Source organism: Pteronotus mesoamericanus, unplaced genomic scaffold (assembly GCF_021234165.1).
Source record: "Pteronotus mesoamericanus isolate MK-2021 breed Mesoamerican mustached bat unplaced genomic scaffold, CSHL_Meso_final scaffold_651, whole genome shotgun sequence".
NCBI classification, from domain to species: Eukaryota; Metazoa; Chordata; class Mammalia; order Chiroptera; family Mormoopidae; genus Pteronotus; species Pteronotus mesoamericanus.
Window position 1 is genome coordinate 39828748 of NW_026555325.1, and position 16529 is coordinate 39845276.

Below are 16529 nucleotides of genomic sequence, written 5' to 3' on the forward strand. Positions count from 1 at the left end.
AAAGCCTTCTGATTTTGTCACATGAACTGACATATTGTTGAGGCTTTGAAAGAAAAATTCAGAAATTCAGTGAAGAAGGAAATCAGTTTAAAATACAGTTTTTGATCTTTTAGTTAGAGTAGAACTCTGGGGGGAAGTTTCAAAAGAAAAAAAAAAGGGATCAAAAAGAGTAACAGCTTTAACCCTACATATGGTAGAAAAGAAACCAACCTCAGAAGCAGGCTGAGTTTAAAAAGCTCAGCCAGATGAGAGAAACGGAGACAGTGCTGGAGAAAATGGTAAGGGCCCATCAGACAGCAACCCTTTCTTCAGTGGAACTCTTCACATCATCCCGGGTGATGTTCCCTGGTTCCGAGATGGCCCACCGTAATTTTTTTCTTTCTCCCCAAGCATAGTGATAAAGCTGTAATAATCTTTCTCTTTCTCTTATCCATGATCCACAATCCTTAACCTTGTTTTTTTTTACATCAACATGGTCAGACCTTAAATAGGACTTTGGAATGAGAGTATGTAAAGCAATCTTGCTAGAGTTCTGGGTCCTTTCCAATGACCACGCTTGGGCAAAGCCCTCACCTGCACATAGCACATGAACATGCTTACACACACCCATGTAGTTCAGCCCAGTACATTGGCATTCCAGGTTGTAGTTCATAGTTTGCGGCCATTTTTCAACTAATATTAGTTCCTTTGCTCTGTCTTATTGTCTAATTAAATGTTTTATTCAGAGGCCTTGCAGGGATAGGTGGTTAATCAAAAACAAAATTTGGGTGTTAGGATATCTATTGGCATCACATTTTAACAGTCATAAGTTCTCTTTGCTTAGATGCTGTAGGGTTGGGAGACTCTGGAATAGGAAGAATTTTTTAAAATTGTAATTTTCTTCCACACAGAAAGTTTTACTTTTAATATGATTCTATTACTCACCCGATTCCATCACTTATCCACTGCTAAAATCCAGTGCTTTAAAGGAATAATAGCATTTTTTTATTTAGAAAAAATGCTGGGCCATTTTCTTCCATCTACCAGAACTCAAAGATAAATCTCTCTATACACCTCAGCACATACAAATAAAGGACTCCCAGTTAAATTTGAATTTCTGAAAAAAACAACCAGTCATTTCTTAGTATGTGTATGTCCCATATCCTATTTGGGATATACTTATACTATGAGATTATTCGTTGTTTAAGAGAAATTGAAATTTAACCAGCGTCAGGCTACCTGGCCACTCTTAGCATTAGGTCTCAACAGCCTACATCTGTGATTATCAACTTGCCTGCACATTAGATTTACTCGAGACACCTTTAAACAAAAATTATGCTCAGGGTAAGTTTTAAGGCAAGTTAAGTCAGGAACTTCTGAGGTAGAGTGCAGGCAAGAGAATTTATTTCAAAGCTCTCAGGTAATTCTGTTGTAGAGCCAGAATTGAGAGCTACTGGTCTACACACTTTTATCCATGGTTCTCTCATATTTGCTTCTCTCTTCTGGTTGTCTACAATTTTACATGTCTTCCTATCTTCCTACATCTTTGGTAACATATTTGACTCCCTAACCACCCAGAACCTGGATTGTTGGTTGAGAGTTGAGAAATAATTCTAATTCTTACAACAGCAAGAAAGTATGTGGGTGGGAGGAGGGGCTGAGTGGAACTTAGAACAGGGACCAAGCCCCTGTGCTGTCTGAAAGTTATAATGCAGCATCTTTGAGCAACAGGGTAGCGTACTTTTAATTGTACAAACAGCATAGACAGTTCAATGCCCACATGCATGGGAGAAAGGATGTATAAATATTTGAATATTTAGTGGAGAAGACTACTAACTCCACTTTTTAAGATTAGGTTTAGAGTTCTATTTGGAACTATAATAATATAGTAACTATAGTTGGGGTCTCCTTAGTTTATTAATTATCTTGTCCAATAAGTGATCATCAGTTTAAATTTTACACATGTTTTCACAGGAATTTTTAGGTTCAATCCATATTTTCACAAGACAGTTATCAATGCGTAAGGATATAAGATTACCCTTTACTATAGAACTATAGATAGAAGCCTAATTTAAGTGGAAATGCTAATAAGTCTTTTCTAATTAGGGCCATTAGCTGCCTATTATCTTTAAATATTCATAATAGAGTCTTCTTTGTATTTCTTCATCTAACCAACAGCCCTTGCACTTGTATGAGAAAACTTTAGTGCTGAGAATTAATGGTACCTTCGTGGAGCTCTGCTTCTCTTCATAAAGGAAAATAACTTTCCTTAATTATTAATGCTCTTGTTACTCCAAGCCATGGTAGGACCTGGAATTGTAGTAAGTTTTCTGAGAAAGAAGAGATTGAATTGATTGGGAATGTTAGGTCCAGTCAAGGCCAGGCAAGACAAAAGCTCATTAACCTTAGCTGTGTTGTATGAAAAGATATTTACATATCACAGAAACTTGTTTTGGTTCCTTATTTAAGTTCATTATAAAATTTTGTAACATCTAGGCCTGTTTTTGTTTATGTTGTTAGATTATATTTCTAAAGAGACATATCAGATATATGCCATTTCAAATATTTTTATCTCAGATGAAAACCTTTTACCTGATGTTTAGACAGTTTGCCCTATTTAATTTTTAAAGTCTTAACATGAAAGAGGTTTATGATGCACACAACTGGAAAAAAAAATGAACACACAATACTTCTTAATTAGACGTGAGAAGAGGGATGGGGTATTTTCAGACATAAAAACTTCATTCCTCTAAATTATGACACCTGTACTTTAAGCTCCTCTGAAAAGAGGACTGTCTTCTGGGGAAGATAGTTCATAGGAGAGAAACAGGATCTATCAGAAAAGCTGTTTACAATAAAGCATTTTGACAGCTCGAATAATTAAACGGGTTTCCCAGGTGCAAAGCAGTATCTTAAATGCCCCTCTGGCTATAATAGTACACAGATTTATCCTTCAGAAACAGTAGTCTACTGTGAAAACAAGTTAATGACAGGAAAGGAAAACTAACCAGAATGATTTGCTAAAGATATTAGCAATTTAGTTATTAAGACACTTGTAAATAGGATAAACTAGTATTTTTCTCAACATTGAAAATATTTAGTGTATGTTCCTTTTTAAGCAGGTGGGGGAAAAAAGATGTCAATTTAAGCCATAGATTTCTTGCTAAGCACGCATATACTTGCCTATGTGAAGCAATGAATTAGTAAGGAGTGGCAGAAAAAAATATTGGGACCTCCCCATTCTTTAATCCAGAGTCTGAGTATGAATATTTTTAAAAATAACCTGCCAACCCATTTGCTTCTTTTGCATAACTGAATTTAGTATACTGACCAAGGCACCGCCACTAAAGGAAAGGATTACAAAAAGGAAAAAAAAGGTACAATTCAAGTACAAATAGACAATTAGATTGATTGGTTGGAATTCTATTGCTTTTAGCCATATCGTTTACTTTATCTGGTAAAGGATTTGTTGCTAGTTGTGCCATAGGCACTCAGTAATTGTTTAATGAATGAGGGAATAGGGTAAAAAGATGTTAAGAATTTCCAAGAAACTGCTGTTTTCTTTATATTCTCATGTTTCTCTGTTTCATTCATGGAGGATTTGTGGAAATAATCCCTTAATTTAGGCATGTCATGTTTGAGAGACATGCTTTTGTGTTTTTAAAATATATTGTACAGGACAGAAGTTTTTCCTTCAACAAATATTTGTTAAATGCCTCTAATGTATGCATTTAGATAACATGTGTGGTGAACCTGTTGTCAATCATGTCTTCTATGTGTGTGTGGGCACATGCATAGGGAGGAGAGGAGGGGTTTTGTCTATTTTATTTTATTTTACAATTAACTGTAGACAACATTTATAGAGCACATTGAGCATACGTAGAAGTCAGGCACCATAGTAAGCAATTTAAAAACATTTTTCTCATCTAATCACTCAGAAAATGCTATAAAATAATCCATATTAATATTGCCTTTTTAGAATGAAAAAACCAAGGCTTAGAGAGAGAAAGCAAGTTGCCCTAGGTTACACAATGCTGGAGCTGGGGTTTGTGACCAGACGTCCTGGCTCCGGAGACCAGGGTCTTCCTCACTGCGAGGCAGTGCCTCGGGAGAGAGTTTATTTAATGACAGCAATGGTACAGCAAATGTACATTAGTTTGTACCATAATTATGATAGGTTTACCGAAGAAGAACTGGGAAGTCATAAAAGAGGAAAGGTAAGTTTGAGAGCACAACAGAACTCTCAAATGATTACATTGGTGTGGTGCTTGATTTTTGCACAAGTACTATAACAATGACTTCGGAAAACAACCTGCTAGTGGACAGGGTACAGGGTTTTGAAAGAGCAGATGATGGGCCTGAATCTTAAAATACAAATACGTGTTTGCCAGTGGACACTGGCAGTTCCTGCATTTCTATCAGAGCAAACTGCATGCAACTTGAACTCCCCTGAGTTGTTCCAACAACATAAGTCTGATATAAATTAAATGAGAAGGCAGAAGAAATCATGAAGGCGCTGCAATAGTATTAAGATTTCTGGACTCTATTGTAGTCCAACAATAAATGATATGATGAATGCAAAAGATGTGAGATATAGGAGTACAATAAATAGAGCTATTGTTATCATTAAGATAGTTATTATGGTTAATACTAAGCACCTGAAAAAATTGAAAGACATTTATTTAGAGGAAGTAACTAAAGGGAATAATATGATCAATATAAAATTTCCAACAAAGAATAATCAAAACAGTAATATATGTGCATATTTTTAAAAGTTTAATCAACAAATCCAGGGTGGGACATAAGAAGGTTTACAGTTGTTCCTATGGAAAATAACACAATAAGTAATAAATAATAATACAAGAATAAACCGTGTTTCATGGACCCATAACTATAAACCTACTTTTGCCCCACCCTGTCCATGCTGAGTGTCTACTATGTGCCATACATTGTTCTAACTGCTTCCCATGTATTAGCTATTTCAATTCTCTCAAGAACCTTTTTATCTCCATTTTACATATGGGGAAACAGAGGTACAGAATTCACACAGCTAAAAGGTGACAGAACCAGTATGTGATCTCAGGTAGCCACTGCAGCCCTTCCTGTTTAAGGACTGCCAGTTGCTATCTCTCAAGTATCTTGTCTCTTTGAAGGCATAAAACTAGTTAGTGACACAGCGAAGTGAGCTTAAGTTTTAGATGTCACTTTTTTTAACTGTATTTTTATTGCCTACACTATTAATTGTTCTCTATTTTAAAAGAATGCCACAAACTTTACCGTACTGATGAAGTTCATGTGTCTGATTTTTCTACTGTACACTAGATATTTTTCCTTGACCTCTATGTTATGTTTGCTGTCAAGTTAATATTATAGCCAAAGAAGTAATCTCTAAGAGGACATTTTAATGTTAACACCTGTTTTCATCTTTTAAGATATGCATTTAAATAAAAACCAAGTGAAGACAGAAATAGGCCTAATTCTTAAATTATATTTACTTTCTACAAATAATTTAGCAGAATACTTTGGGTTATCAGGAACATTCACTGTAAACCATTCTGACCCAGCCTTATGGTAAAGTTCCTAAACCCTCTTGACAGTTGAGCCTCAAATATCCATCATCAAATTCCCTCTAGATCCTTTCAGCTGCTTATTTGATTGCCCAGCTGACCCAAAGTTCAACATTTTAATTTTAAGTCTGTTTTTACCTAAGGGCATAGAGAGGGACTGCGTTAATTTATTTCACTTCCTGCTACTGTGTCCCCGTAATATGCTCTTCTAGCTGCACATGATCATTTTATCTTCTCATTGAAAGTCAAGGAGGCTGCAAAGCCATTCAGCTTACCAGGAGCAGGTGGCACCAGGTGTTGGAACACAAGACTCCATTACTTTGGGAGAAGATACAAATCACCGAGGAAGGGATTTGGGGTCCACAGAGCAGCTGGGCTAATAAGGGATGGATGTCTTCATAAGGGTAGCAATTTTTGTTTACAGAATGAATAATCTTCCTCACATACATAGATTTCTCAAGGTATCAGTTTATGTTTTTCGTTATTAAAAAATGTCATAAGGAGATTGGAATTCTATCATTTGCTAAGTGCTGTACATAATCTTTTAAAAATGGTCTTTGACTCAAGTTTAATATTTATTGACCCGAGTCACAAATATAAACTGCTAATTCCATGAAGCTCACTATCTAAATTAAAGTCCATATTTCTATTTCTGAGACATTTCAGGAAAGGGCAGTGGCTCCTAATTAAATGAAAGGGCACATAGTTCCCATGAGCAGGTCTGGCATATAGAAAGCACTAAATTAATTGGCAATATTAATTTTAATAATAGCTACTAGTTAAGTACCTGCTGTAAGTCAGTGATGTACAAAATTGTGTTTTCTATGAAGCTCCTGACACACACTTTACATCCCTATTTATAGAGGAGTAGATTGAGTTTCATAGGAATTAATTGATAGCCAGGTAAGTCTGAGCCAGGTCATTCTGATTCCTGTGGTCTCAGCTACATGTTGGTTGCATGATATAGCAGAAATTCCTCTAAGATTTGCAATAATACACAGAATTCAGTGGTCAGCCTGTTTGGATAGAACAGGAGCTCTTTTCTTTAATGGGAGAGTTAGACCCTTAAATTCCACTTTGGAGGGTAAGTCTGGATTCCTTCCCATGACACAGAAAACTCCCCTCATTAATTCTCAACATGATACCTGTTAATGACCCCTTGCTAGCAAAGTGAAATTAAAATGAAAGAAAGAAACAAGTGTGGGAGGAGGAAAGATCATTTTGATCATCTAGTATTTATAAAGCACTATGTTAGATGCAGGGACATAGGTAGACATCAGGGACAAAGCACTCTTCCCTGACTACTTCTAGCATTAAAGGAGACAGGCAGGTGACATGTTGCTTTTCTATAAAAGTGCGATTGGGGGTGAGCAATATAATAGTGGGACAAGTAAAGTTCTATAGGAGATATGAAGAAAGAAAAATCTTGATTCTATGAACAGGATTAGGGAAAACTTGCAAAGGAAGCATTATTTGAGTTGAAATTTGAAGGCTAAATCAGAATTTGACAGGTTAGAGATGGTGAAGAAAGGGATCAGGTCTTACACATTCAACACATATTTAGGCACTAGAGGTATCATAAAATGATGGCTAAAGGTGTGGTGTTAACTTGATGATATTCAGATGATATGGTGTCTCCTGTTGTCTAGTGGGAGGTGGATATTTAGGTGGTCTGGTGCATGTCAAGATGTTAAAATGGAACTTTTTCTAAGGTCCATAGGCCAAGACACTGGACCATTCATACAGGAGATGATAAGACTCTGTCAGCATTAATGATCAACAACCTTCCTGAACTTAAAACTTACATTTCTAAGGAAAGGGGCGGGGGGGGGAAGGGGGAAGGGAAAAAGCTTTCGACTGAATGAAGTTCGAAGTTACAATTATTAGTATGGATTGAAATTTTCATTCCTAAAATAAGGTTCTTTTCATGAAACAAATTGTCAGTAAGAGAAATAGTTCACAGGACTCTAATCAAAAACAAAATTCAGAGTGCCTGGTATCTAGAGTTCTATTTATAAAATCTTGACTCATGTTAAATGACCTTGGAAGCTTTGACAAAATCCAAATGCCCTTCATTGAATGAACTGCATTTTTTCCATACTTTTTTTCCCCTAAATGTTTTTCCCAATAACTGAATTTTGATCCGAGATGTGGAGCAGTGAAGTCAAGAGTTCGTTTAGGAGAGAGAACAGACACGCTGCTCTCTCTCTCTGGTGCCATGAAGCAGCGCTCTGTGTTGCATCAGACTTCCCAGCCTTTAATGCACACACAAGAATCACCTGAGAATCTTGCCACCCTGCAGATTCTGCTTCAGTGGGTCTGGGGTGGGGCCCGACAATCTGCACTTCTGAGATGACCAAGGCGAGGTCAAAGCTGAAGGGTTTAGAACACAGGTTTTGAGAGACCGTGGGAGCTGGATCAAAATTTTTGCTCTGCTCTTTATTATATCTGTATTAGATCCTTGGGCAAGTTACTTAACCTCTGTGCCTTAGTCCCGTATTCTATAAAATTGGGCTGTGGTAACAGAATGTACTTCACAGAGTTGTTTTAAAGATTAATTAATGTAACACAATTCAAGAAGAAAAGAAAATACTGTATGTTTGCTATTTCTTTATGGCTAAAATTGGTTCCTCTCATACAAAGTTTATTTTTATTTTTGTTCTAATCTTACTTTTAGTTGTTCTTGTGATAGTTAATATATTCACACACTTCAAGATTTAAAATATCCTAAAATAAAGTCACCTTGCCACTCTTTTATGCTATCAGTCTCCCCCTAACAATTAACAAACATTACTAGTTTAAAAGGATTTCTTAACAGCCTCAACTAATGGCTTTTATAATTTTTTTTGTAATCTGCAGGTTCTTTATTGTGTAGATTTTCAGAACCTAAGGACTATAAGAGCCTAACTTATTCACCCACTAACTCCACTCCATTTTTTAAAAAAAGAAAAAAAAAGTTAATTTTGATGTCTCTTTCTAACCTGAAAAACATCTAAGCACACAGGGCAAAAATCCAACCTTGGGTTTTCCGTCTCTTCCAAAGAAAACTGAAGCTATTAAAATCATTCTAGAACAATTGAATTGACTTCAGGACTGAGGTCATAATGTTGATTATAAATGTCCATAAAGTTCTCCCTGAAATTGAACCCAAAGAATCTTTCCCAACCCAACTGCACACACTGTTCACCTGGTAGAAGTGACATTGCCTTTGACCATTGAACTAAAGGAGCCGTGGTCCAACCCTACTTTCCCTAGGATGGTCCACGATTATTCTTATTTTACTAATTTATTTTTGAGCTCCACTTCCTGGCTGGAGCAGATGTCCCTGCCCCTAGAAAATGGCTGGGCATTCCTTACTAGGCGATGGCAGCAATGGTTGAGGGGTTTAAGACAAGCTGTGCAACCCAACCACAATCAGGCCTTTACCCTTGTGTGAAGGAGACACACCCACACACACACACAAACACACACAGTTCTTTGACTATATTGTTTTAATTCTGCATGACTGCAAAGCAACTTGAAGTATATGGCGGGTTGAAATAATTAAGCCAAACTTCAATGTGTCGGCTGAATGAACCTTTGTAACACTTCCGAAAGACGTCTGCATTCTGAAAACACATTTCCTTATATTCAGCATTACAGATGTATTTGTTGTTGTTGTGGCCCTAACAACACATTTTGACTAAGAAAGTGTGAGTGGGCCACACGTTTCTCTGTCAGCCTAAGGGTGACCTGCGCCCAGTTCCTCAGCTCACGAAGAACAGACATCTGTTTCCTCTTGCTGGAATTCAGGTCCTTGTGAAATTGGATGTGATTTGCTTTAACATGCCCATAACCTGCTGTCAAAGTACATGCTACCTGTTTGGATGTCTGGTCACATTTTGAAGATCTTTTAACCTTTATTTGTTCTGTCAAGTTCATTACTTCTAAGGAGCTAAATGCCAAGATTGGCAACAGTTCTAGTAAGACATGACCTGGAGACAGAGAGAAGTAAAGAATTGCTTTCCTCTAGGGATATAGTACAAGGATTGAATCTGGAGGAAACTTTATATGTATTTCTAACATGGCAGTCAACACTACACATTGAATAATAGTTTACCCTGCTGCCTTAGGTTGGCTATTCTGAAGCTGTTTGAAAATAATCCATTTCGTCATACTTTAGCCTTTAGCATAGACTTTCTGGAACCATTTTCTACTCCTAGTTCCCTTCCGACATTAAGGATATGAAAGAAAATGAGAGGAAGGAAAAAGCTTTCAAATCTTATTAAGGGCCTTTTGCTATCCAAGGATATTTTATCATGTTATGCTCTACACAGGTTTACTTTATTCCAAGAATTCTATGTGCACTTTGTGTGTGTGTGCATGTGTAAAAACACATTTGTTTCTATGTAATTTGTTGCTAATATTGATTTTAAATGGCTCCTTATGATGTTCATTTAAAAATGAAAACTGGCCACCCTGGCCATTGTGACTCAGTTGGCTGGAGCATTGCCCTGTGCACGGAAGGGCTGAGGGTTCAATCCCCTGGTCAGGGCATGTATGGGAGGTAGCCAATAGATATCTCTCTCTCCCCTCCCTCACCGCTCGCCCTCGGCCCCTGCTTCTTCACTCTCTAAAGGCAATGAAAAAAAAATGTCCTCAGGTGAAGATAAAAAGAAAATTGGTCTAGTAGAGTTTAGTCATTTGAGGTTCTGTTTTGTTTCATTTGTTTTAGCCTCAAATGAATTATTACACTGAACTGCAATATGTAACTTCCCTGGTAGAAAGGGGGGTGTAGGAAAGGTTTGGCACCACCCAGTGAGCTAGCTCTTCCTTGCCTTCCCACCCCAAGGGCAACCTCCAAGGTCATTCTCTGACCCTCCCCTAAAGGCTCTGTGGAACACAGTTCAAAAACCTGTATGGCAATGTCACATATGTCTTGATTTGTTGCTGAAATCTCAGAAAACTAACAATAGAGGCTGACACCAGCTCCTAGGACTATCCTGGTGTCTCCTGGGCCGCCGTTCTGGCCGGTGTGTTACCAGTATTGTGAGAACAAGCCTCACTCAGAGTCTCCATTCTGCAGAGGAGTCCCTAAGGTCAAGGTCCACATCTTTGCCCTGGGGCGGCAGAAGGCAAAAGTGGCCAGCTCTCACTGTGTGGCCACAAGGTGTCAGAAGAAAAGGAGCCGCTCTCCTCGAAGCCCTGGAGGCCGTCTCTATTTGTGCGAACAAGTACGTGGTGAAAAGCTGCGGCAAAGCTGGCTTTCTCATCTGATGCAGCTCCACCCCTTCCACGTCATCTGCATCTACAAGATGCTGTCCTGTGCTGGGGCTGACATGCTGCAGAGAGGTGTGAGGTTGCCTCTAAGGATCCCCAGGGCACAATGGCCCGGGTTCACAGGCGCCGAGTCATCCTGTCCCTCCGCACAAAGCTGCAGAGCAAGGAGCGTGTGACTGAGGCTCCACGCAGAGCCAAGTTCAAGTTCCCTGGCCCCCAGAAGATCCACATCTCTGACATGTGGGGCTTTACTAAGTTGAATGAGGATGAGTTCAACCTTGGCTGAAAATCAGTTCATCCCAGATGGCTGTGGGGTCAAATACATCCCTAATCAGGCCCCCTGGACAAATGGCGGCCCCTGCACTCGGGAGAATTTCAGTGCTGCCCTCAACTTACATCTACCAATAAATCCTACTTCCTGTCAAAAAAAGAAAAAAACAACAAAACAACAAAACAAAAAACAAAAACATTGCCCTGATACATGTATGATATGATTCAATTTACCAAAATTATTTTTGTATAGGGTTACAGGAACGCTTCTCTTGGTGAAGTTAGATGAATTTGAATTGCTATATGTGAGTGGCAATAACTCGGTGAGGAAAAGGTGGTTCCAGAGTATGTCATTTTTAAAGTTTGTCAGTTTTTGCATTTGGTACGTTGCAAGCTAATGAAAATTGCTCATACTATGGGAGAAATAATCAATGAGGAATGTTTATTACAATGACACAATGTAAAGAAACACATTAAGGCAAGCTATTTCTCACATTTCCATTCTTTCAAAAGAATGGAATAAATGCTTTATCATGCATTTATTCTTGTTTCTACAGAAACTGATTTGTACTGGCAAAATAATAAATATGCATCTCATATGGATTTTTAAAGGTGACTGATTTGTAAAAATCAATAACTGTCTTTTGCCAGCTCATGTACTGACATGATTGCCTTCATTTTCAAACATAAAATGACTGCATTAAAATAACATTAAGACAGAAACATCGGCTGACACAGGAAGAGAAATTCTTAAATGAAAACTGCTCCAGCCAGCTTTAATCAGTTCCTATCATGCTTTTTATTATAGTCCAAATGGGCTCTATTAAAAGGAAAGCCAATTCTAGATGAGGATGCAAATAATTATAGCTGCCTTTGGCCTCTAGTTAGTGTTATTAACTAATGGTTTCAAAATATGAGATTTATTTTAGAAAGAACATTTTCCTTTAACAAAGAAGCATAAAATTGGACTTTCTCTACCTAATGTCAAATATGCAGATAAAAACAGAAAAAACAGTCTTTATTTGAATATTTTTAAAAAGTAGAGCAATTGACTAAATTACTTCATATGGATAAATTTAAAGTTCATTAGTTTGGCAATTCCCAAACTAGTCTTAGTTCTATGTCCCATTAAGTGTAAGAAATTTTGTGGACAACAGTTTCCAATTATCTGAGGGGGTTACATTTCAAGACTTCCAGTGAATGCCTGAAACCATGAGTAATACCCTATATATAGATACAATGTTTTTTCCTATTCATTCATGACTATGATATAGTTTAATTCATAAATTAGACAAAGTAGGAGGTTATCAGTGGTAACTACTAAAATAAACAATTATAAAAATATGCTGTAATAAAAGTTTTGTGAATGGCTTTGGGGCCATTACTAACTAAAATAAAGTTTACTTGAACACAAGCACTTCTATACCACAGCAGTCGATCTGACAACCAAGCCAGCCACTAAGTGACTCAGAGACAGGTAGCATACACAGCATGGATACACTGCACAGAGGGATAAGCCACATCCCCAGTGGATTAGAGTGAAATGGCATGAGACATTACCGTGCTACTCAGAACAGTACATAATTCAAAACTTACAAATTGTTTATCCTGGAATTTTCCATTTAATATTTTCAGATCACAGTTGACCGTGGGTAACCGAAACTGTGGAAAGCTAAACCACAGACTAGCAGGGACTACTGTTCTCTCTTTATCATGCCCCTTTCACCATTCAAGATTCTAATATGTATTTGCACATTAGGAGCCCTGAGAAATTTTGCTGTAAAGGCCTATGTCTATCTCGTTTATCTTCTGTCTTTCCCTAATTCATTTAAACATGGATGCCCTGGCTGATGTAGCTCAGTGGATTGAGTGCCAGCCTGCAAGCCAAACAGTCACTGGTTCGAATCCCAGTCAGGGCTCATGCCTGGGTTTCGGGCCAGGTCCCCAGTAGGGGGCGAGGAAGAGGCAATCACACATTAATGTTCTTCTACCTCTCTTTCTCCTTCCTTCTCTCTAAAAATAAATGCAATAAAAATTAAAATAAACAAATGTGGAAATATTTTTAAAACATATAGGTTAATATTCTGTTACAGCATCTGTGGAATTCCATTTTGAGAAATTCTGAATGAACTTATAATCTAAGGGTCTGTATATCAGCAAGCAGCCATGTATTAACTTCAACCATCCAGCCACTCAGTCATAAAATTACAATTATAGAATCAGAAGTTTTAACTAAGTTTTAAAACAATTTAAAAATACAAATTATTACCTCTCAAAAGTTTTGATCATTGAAACATAGCCCTTGAAATACTTGATTTTTCACTCTTTTAAGTTCTAATAAATTCAAATTGACTTGTGTTCAATGCTCCATTTCTTAGCACTGATATAGTACATTAATTCAATTCCTTTAGCTTATACATACTTCTGTTATTTTGTATGTCACAGAAATTGCACTTCTTTTGCCTTTATCTCCCAATGGAAGCTACGGAAATGTGCTACTAAGTTGTTCCTTCAAGAAAAACTTGTTTAGCTGTAAGGACTGTAGTGAGCTGACAGCCACCAGCTGTTACACCTGCAGGATCAGCCTGAGCTTTCAAGACAAGGCCATGCTTTTCCTGGGCAGCACCTAATGATCTGGCTCTGCAGGGGTACTGGGCCTGGCCGTTTCTACCCAATGCAGGACTTCTCTAATAGGCAGTGTGTGCTCTGGAGCTCCCCAGTGTTTTAACCGAGATTTTGTCAGATCTGCATCATGACTTGAAAGCTCTCCCTGCTCATTCCTGCTTCCTCCTCCTTTTATTACCCATAGGACATTACTTCCAACAAACCTTTTGTACCCCTGTCTCAGCATCTGTTTCCAAGAGGACCTTACTGACATGAGACTCCCCTATTAGTCTCCAAGATACTTTAGAGACAGGGTCATGCCTTTACCATTGCGTTTTAAATATCTATCATACAAGGAGTAAATAATAAGCATTCAATAATCAGGTAAATTTTCAGTATAATTTAAGTCAAACAAGAAGCATAGCATAGGTACAGATTCTGACAGAGATGCCACATGAGTCATTTTTGTTACCTGAGTTGTGTGTAAGTGTAAGAGCAAATGCTGTGTAGAAATTAGTAGTATTTTTGTGGGAAATGTAAATTTATTAAGGGGCATGGTAACTTTTACCCCTAGTTTTTGAAGGATTTCTGGTCTGGATGACCCTATTGGAAAAAATTTCTTCCTAACACCATCTTTGGATTCAGGCTATTAGAATATTATATCCAATGTGCACAACTGGAAATCCCTTTAGGTATTTTAATTCAGGAGAAAAATATATCATAGGAAGATTAATTCAACATTTGTGTGCATAAACGATAAAAGGAAGAATAGTAAAAGCTGTATTGTTCTAGGAAACAATTAGAACAACACTGATTTTGGATTAGCATCAAACAGATACTGGCTAATACCTACAATATGTCAAACATTTTCTGTACATTTACATGTTTAATCCTCTGGTAAAGCCTGAAGTATATTAAGGTTGAGGGAAGGGAGGCTCAGAGAGAAACTTTGTCCAAGTTACTTCTGATAGAAAGTTGGTAAGTGATGATTTGAACCTAGTTCTCTCTGACTCCAAGACTGTAGTCTTTCATGAATGTCAAACTGCCTCATGTGGTGAAAACTTTGAGACTAGCATTGTTTTCAATAACTTTGTCTAGTCAAAAAAATATGGAGGGGTTGGGGATCACTCTGGGACTTAGGCTCCGGAATAGAGAAAAACCGGGCATGCTCTGATGGGTAATGTGGGTACAGGAGAGCAAGAGGTCATTGCCAAGAAGTCTAGAAATCTAGAAAAATGGAAGTTCATACAGAGAGCTAAATCATGGTACTTGGAGTAGATACTATATGGGTAAAAAATACCATAATAAATAAACTGAGCTCAGAAAGACCAAAACAAGAATATAATGAGAAATAAAGCACATAGGTCAAGTTCTGATCTGAGAGATGTTTTCTAGAACAGGGCTGGGCAAATTGTGACTATAAGCCAAATCTGATCTGCTGCTTTTGCAAATAAAATCTTATTGGAACACAGCCACACTTATTAATTTACTTTTTGTCTATGGCTGCTTCCATATTACAACAGTAGAGTTGAATAGTTGCAACAAAGGCCATATGTTCCAGAAAGCCTAAAATATTTACTCTGACTTTTACAGAAAAAGTTTGTTGACATCTGTTCTAGAATAATTGGGCTTGTGATCATAGATCTAAAGCAGAAATCAGCTAAACATTTTCTGTAAAGGACCAGAGAGTAAACATTTTAGGCTTTGGGGCCACAAATTGTCTCTGCTGCATAATCATTTTTGTTTTCAATCATTTAAAAATATAAAACTATTCTTAGTTCACTGGGAGTACCAAATGGCTTCAGGCCAGATTTGTCCTGTTAAGTCATAGTTTGCTGATTCTTCATCTAAAAGAAAAAGCTTTCTATCCTCTGCCCTTATTTCCTGCTTCATATTAAATGTAGGCCAGAAATAGGCAAGTGCCTTCGGTCAAAAAGAAGCTGAATTCAAACAACACTTGTAGTTTCAGGTTACAACTAAGGCAGCCACTAAGCCACTTGTGAAAGCTAATTTGCATTACAAACCAAATTCTGCTTTCATTTTACTGGTCCCATGAATTTATAAAATGTCTTTCCTCTTAACTGGATCAATTTGTGTCTTATACTGACTTGAAGAAATTAGATAGAAGAATTGAACTATCACTACCCCATAATGTGTATCGATTCAAAGGTTATTATTATACCCTGTTTTATCTTTGAAACTATAATTTTGTTTCAGCATACGGGTTGGGAGAATGCAGGATGCTTGACATGGGATGTGACTCTGCATCTTTGAGGACTAATCAAGGCCAGCATTACTTTTGACCCCTATCTCACCCTTTAATCTCCTTGCAGGTATCAGGCACAGTTAAGGGTCTACCCTGATGTCTATTTATGCCCTGCTCCTTGATCCTGTGGAGGGCACATAGTCTATCAAACAATCGTCTTTTGTGGATCATAGTTCAGTTATGTAATAATTAGGGAAGCAGAAAGGAAAGAGAAGTCTTACTTCCCTCCTGATATCTAGTCAGTCTACCCTTCTTTATGATTCTAATATGGTAAAACATGATCTTATTGTGGTAAGTTAATATTTTGAATTGGTAAATTCATTCTACAATAATCTTATAAATAGCTAAAGTTTATTGAACGCTATTTGCCAGCTACCTTCCTCTGTAACTTTATGTTTATTATCTCATTGACTCAAGAGAGGTCTCTCATTAAAAAAATCACTGTTATCCTCATTTACACGTGTGTAAGGTTTAGAGGGATAAAGCAATTAACTCAAAATCTAACAAGTGACAGTGCTTGGATTTGGGTCCAAGTCTGTATGACCCCAAAGGCAGTATATTTCCTACTATGCTAACTGCACTTA

At 37.5% G+C, this 16529-nt stretch overlaps 1 pseudogene; it reads left to right on the forward strand.

The window, feature by feature from the left end:
• The first annotated feature begins 4010 nt into the window (after positions 1-4010).
• LOC129061914 (60S ribosomal protein L10-like) lies at positions 4011-13705 on the forward strand (annotated as a pseudogene).
• The last annotated feature ends 2824 nt before the right edge of the window (positions 13706-16529 follow it).